Here is a 6,293-nt window from a genome sequence, read left to right on the forward strand (position 1 = left end):
CTTCCTGAAGAATTGCTAGTAGGTTTGATGATAGCTGTGACGACAGTATTCCAATAAGATTCATGTCCAAAATCAATCGCGTGGCTTCAACTATGCCGAGGCAGCGCTGCCACAGACCAAATCAATCCTACCCATTTTCCCAAATTTATTATCGGGAGCCGCATCAGGTATTCTTAGGTTTAACTGACCGAAAATGAAAAGCGAACAGTTGTCAGCGTCACCTATTGCTTCATCTCTCTGTCAGACCAAACGCAATACGAAACAACTGCGTCACATCCGGAAGGGGCTTCGCCCAGAGCCACGCAGTCTCCGATAGGCAACTGAAGCGAATGAAAAGAAATTTTCGAAGTGGGTATATTCGAGTATACTGGCGTGCAGAGAAAATTGTACAAAATACAATGTTTGCCCAGGCGGCATTATCCAGTGGGCCAATATTGATAATGTGTTGTAAATGTCCGGCCCAACATAGGACCATTACCAACACAAATCCAGTATAGGGCCAATGTATTGTGCTGCATGTGTAAGTACGGCTGCCTCTAAAACATCACGAAGAATATATATCCCGAGTCCATTGAATTAAAAGTAATATATATATTAGATTTTTACATACTGGATTTAAAATGAGAAATAGACTCTTAATGTATCTGCCCTGGCTTATAGCCTCAGCACGATAGCGGATTCTGTGTACTGGTGTTCGTTTTTGTGTATATGTGAAACGGTTTATTTAAAACACCTCCTTTTTTTTTTTGCAAGTGTCTTATGAAACCTCTTTGGCCTCCATCGAGGTCACTGACCTCCTTGCAAAGCGCAGTAGGGTTGCCCTGCCTAGAATGCCCCCATACCAACGCAAAATCCATTTGAGGCCTGGATCAGCAGAAAATGAGGAGGCATTGTGAGGAAAATTTCAAGATGTATATGATTCTGGCTGGTGACATCGCCAGGACTGACTGGTCAACGGGATTTGTGACATTAGGAGACCATGCAATAAGTCATGCCAGGAGCTGCCAACTGTAGGCTTCTCCTTTTAGACCGGAGGGCATTGAACCCAACGGGATTTTCGGATCCTTAACAGATACGCTACTTCTAGGCTAAGAAGTATCATTAGCCCATTTCATTGTCTCGATGGCTCAGTGGTTAGGTCGCTCGACTACTAAGCCCAAGAAGGCGAAATTACATCCCGACGGCAGCGGCTGCTTTTCGAGGGAGACAAAAAGCAAGGCGAATGTCTACTATGCGATATCAGTGCACGCATCCTCAGGTTTGTCGAATTTCTTCAAATCTCTACTACGGCGTCTTTTGTAGCCTAATTCACTTTGGGCCGCTAAAGCATATAAACCAAACCACTATAAAATGCCAGGGTGGGCACATATCCACCATCAAGTCCAAATTTAAACGACGTTAGCTTAATATCTTTAGTAACAACTCCCGAGGTGGAGTATATAGAAGTTATATCATAACTAATTCATGTGTATTGCTGAACTGACGTCGACTGGACTTTGGGGGTGTCTCTTAAAACAGCGGATTGAACCAGGACTTCCAGAAAGATTCTAGTATGGCGCACATTACATTTTCCCATCGCCTCAGGTCTGTACTGTCACATCTTCGATCCTCTTGACCACCTGTTTCTGAAAACGGCGAATATTGCCCACCTCACCTGATCTTCTTGCCTGTGATATCGGCACTTAAAATCTCTCTGCCAGTGCCTAGGGCTGCTCAAAATAAAAGTCAACCCATGATCACTTTTGATGCCAAGCCACATTTGCGTATAGAGAGGTCTTGGCAGAACAGTTTCTTATACACTCTATTCTCCTGAAATTGACTGCGGTCGCTGAGGTCCTGCGAGTCTTGGGAGGCTGCAGGCTGGAAAGGCAACATCCTCCTAACCGCAGAAGCGACAGCGGGCTCTGTTCGTCGGGGCTCAAAGGCTGTCGAACGCAGCGGGCAGGGATGTCCTTTGCTGCCGGACAAAAGCTACATGGAGCCTATACGGATCCAACAATCCACTTGACTCTCCTTCGGGTACCTCTAAGTCGCGGCCCAAATTAACTTATTCAGCCTGCCTGAACAAGCCCCCCGTGTCCTCTTTGTCGCGCAGTTTTATTGGGAAGGCTCAGCGCGGCATTTACTGCCGCGAATCATTTTCACTCTAACGCGCTCATCCACTTGCATATTGGGTCATAAATGTGGCTCACGTGGGTTCTCCGCCTCAAAGTCGATGGACCAATTGCGCGCTGATGAATTGTCTTTCAAAACGTCGCAGCTGGACCGTCGTCGTTTATGCCTTATGGCGTGCACTTGCACCTCGTCAACGATCTTCGGATATGAGACGTTCCGGAACTACTTCCTGAATCGATCGTTGTCACCTGCGACGTTATCCCCAAACTAAGCAGCCATACATCGACACGGCATCCACTGTCACTGGTCACGCCGCGTTACGGCTGCTGTAAGGTGCCCTTCCACCTGAGCAGCCATATTATCTGAGGTGAAGCCTTAACGCCCGTCCAATTTCCCGCCAAAAGAAGAAGCCAATATGTGCATTGTGTCGCTTCTCTGGTGATGCTGGGCGCTCTAAGGCTGTGATTGTTCTTTTGGTGACCGAAGACTGGCCCTTGTTTGAAACGCTGCTTTCGGAGGTCGGCGACGGGTCTCCGCCATTGAAGGGACAGGTACAAAACACCAGCTGTCGTGCGCGCACGCCACTAATGCAACATCGCCAGCATTCTGTCTTGCATCGAACCTAAGTAGCAATAAGTCGATAATTGCTCCCTAGTTTTAACCTAATTTCAATCTTAGCCCCTACATTCGTCGATGTTATCACCTCTTTACCTTCATCCATTTAACACATGATTTGACCACCATTATCTTTGTTTTTTATTATATACATGTGGAATGAGAGGCGCTGCGCTCAGATCGACAATGCTTTAATTGAAGTTCGGCATTGATAGATGAGCAGTTAATTTTCTACCATGTTACATATAACTGGTTGTTAAGATTTAAATGAATAACAATTGACCATTTTGACCTTTGTTTAGGCAGCCTGCACCGGACATGTCATATCGCCAGTGTTTATGGAGAAAAAAGAATTTGGTCATAGCATCGACCATGTCGATGAATACAAGTTCAAAAAGAGTGTCTGTGTGGTGATTCCCGTGGGCAAGAACGCATTCCTGTTACCTTAGGAATTGAGGACCATCCCGACGGGCTTGTCACACGGAAACATAATCCTGTCCTACGTCATCATTGCATTTGGATGATCAGTACAAGCCGGAACATTTAATCCGACCTGTAGACAACCTGGGCTTCCACAGCCAACACTCCGGTTGCGGAAGTATTCCGCTGCCTTCCATCTGGTTCGTATAGATTCAATCCTTCGTATCCAGCTGGGTGATTCTAGATGCGCTTTGGAGATAATTATATGAAGTATGTTTTGCGTCCGTGGGTGACATCAAGTGCTCCACAGCCAAGTGTTGCGGCAGAAAAGTCTATTTCTCATGTAGTCATGTTATTGCTTATGATATTCGCAGTGAAATCGTAAACGGACAAAATTCTCCCACGGCTAAGCTCCACATCTGGCCCAGTTTATGACGAATAGCCTATTAGAAGACTTAACGTGCACTGAATTTGCATGGGCCCAGAAACTATCTCATTGCGCTGCATTTTCATGGGCCCAGAAACTGTTTCATTGCGGCAATAGGATAACATCTAGCCACTAAGTACCAACTGCAAAAATGAAGTGGAGCAAGAACACCACCCGAAAGTCTAGCGCCAGAGCGGTTAGCTGTGCGCAGGACACAGATCAATTGGGATGCTCTAGCGGAAATGTTCGCTCTAAACCGCGGAAATTCAATTGTTTCTATCTACCAAACCTATAATACTTCTATAAAACAAGTAGTTCATGAGGAGGACAAAATTACCAATCCTGAAGACATCGCTTATACTTTCAACCTTTTTCCTGTTCCATCTTCCTCGTATGTCACCGAAGCCAGTAGCTTTTCGCAATGCATGTAACCATTTTAATCATTTCCTGGCTTATCAGAGGCGTGGAAAGAGCCTTTGATCAGAGCCTGTCATAACAACCTCTCTGTACAGCGTGTCCCCGCGAACTGACACTTAATAAAATCCTGCCACACCAGGAATTGAACCAACCTCCCAATAATTATACATTAATCGGCAGTTAGTAATCAATAATTTGTAATAATTATTAATTAGTTATTAGTAAATAGTAATTAAATATTAGTTATTACTTAGTAATTGATTATTGATTGGCATATGGCCATATAATGCTCGCATTCGAGCATATCTTAGGGGTTCTCTGTGATTGGTGGAGACCTCCATGACATCATCCCATCTCGACCAATAAGAGCCGCCGCAAAAGCGTGACACTTTTGCTGACGACAACGACGAGGCAATAAAGGCTTTCGCCTTAAAAGATGAGCTTCCTTGGCTCTGGCAGCAAAACACTGTACCATCGCCGAAGCCGATCACGCCTCGTATTGTTCTTGTTTCCTCACACTAGATGGCGCATAACCACAGAGAGGAATCGACGAATCATTGGGATGCTGAAAAATTTTGCATGTATATTTATGACCAAAAATAAAATCATTGGTGTGGAAAGAGAGAATAAAACTGAAGTAAAAAGAAGGTATCCTTATCCCAGCGAGAGATCAACACCGTTGGATCTGTAGCCAATCGATTATTAAATATATATCTTGAGAAAGCCAAGGCTACCGCCGGAAGGTCGAATCAAAAATAAAACTGGCAATAGTATGAACTACCTTTTTTTTTCGCTCGTTATGCAACCAAGTACGTCTGTTTTCTTGTATTTATTATCACATACTCTGCCACCAGGGACAAGACACGAAAGCGCGGAACTGTAATCCAGGAGAATGAGCCCAGAGAGAACGGAAGCGGCATACACGTGAATGCGCGACCAACTGTTCGAAAATACACGATACTGCGATCATCGAACTGCTGGAACTAAAGCCAAGGTATTACAATGCCTTATTCTAAAACCGCCTTCACATCATGGCAAAGCCGCGGCAAAAAAAAAAAAAAAAGGAAGAAAAATGTTCTATTGATTCCTGTTTTCCGCAGAATGCGCATATCGTAGACAGCGATAAACCAGACACTGGCAAATATAAAATTAGGGAAGGAATACGGCAGACCAGCCTCGTTAAAGGCCCCAATCTGCCGTGTTCGACATATCTTTCTGTCCCAGAAATCTTTCAAATGTTGATATTCTTCAGATGTTGGTATAAATCCTGTTTACATGTTTAGCAAGCTGATTATATCAACCACACGTCTCTGCCGTACGCTGCAGGCAGGAGATTCAGTAACACTCCGGGCCAGAATAACAGTAATGAGGGCCCGGTTCAAGAAAACAATTAATATCACCTGATACCCCCTCCCCCTCCTCATTACGCCCCACTGTCTTGTGTGAGACTTGCAGCGTTTTAGAGTTCGCTGTACAGAACATACACCATATTTGCTCCAAGAACCGGAGGAAATGTTAGTGAACATTCACTAAGCTTATACCCTCCGGTCGAGCTCATTTAGACTGAGCTATTATAAGAAATGACGGAACACACAACTTCCTCCCTTAAAATTCAGAGCGCGCATTAGTAAAAAAAATTTTCCAGTAGTTACTTTCTTGGCTGATTCGACAGCGCAGGACGAAGTAGAGATGGGTCGTATTCATAACCTGTTCGTAAATTCTTACCGTAAATACGATACCAATCATCTAATAGGTTGGTGAATTCTTTCAGCAAGACGAATTGAGGCTCGCTAAAAGCAGTGTTTCTACAGAAACTGCGATAAAATATGTTCTATGTGCTAACAAAGTACCGCAAAAAACGCTTACCACTCCAAGCGTAATTGTCAAAATGCGGAGAGCTACATCTCTTTGTGATGGTAGCATACGTAGAAAACGACATAGTTACTGAACTGGCGCAAAATTAAAGCTTTAACACGATCGAATAATCCGTAATATACACTTTCATATTATGCAGTAAAGTGGAGTTCTGGGCCAATTGGTACGACATTATTTGCTGGGATGCTTAACGCGAGACAGACGTCCTGTGTGCCTCTCTTTTCCTCGTCTTTCTCGCGCTGAGCCAGTCAAACGTCAAGATCCAAGAAGCATCACAAGAAAAAACCACAATTAGACTCATTAAAGATTAGTGACAATTTGCAGAGCAAAGAGTCGAAAAAAAATGGTAAGGCTATAAAACATTGTGAAGGTGTATGCAAAAACAACGGTGGCACGAAGGTAATTAACAGAGCTAAATTGAAAA

The sequence above is a fragment of the Amblyomma maculatum genome, chromosome 9, assembly GCF_055883805.1.
Source record: "Amblyomma maculatum isolate TAMU_Amacu chromosome 9, ASM5588380v1, whole genome shotgun sequence".
NCBI classification, from domain to species: Eukaryota; Metazoa; Arthropoda; class Arachnida; order Ixodida; family Ixodidae; genus Amblyomma; species Amblyomma maculatum.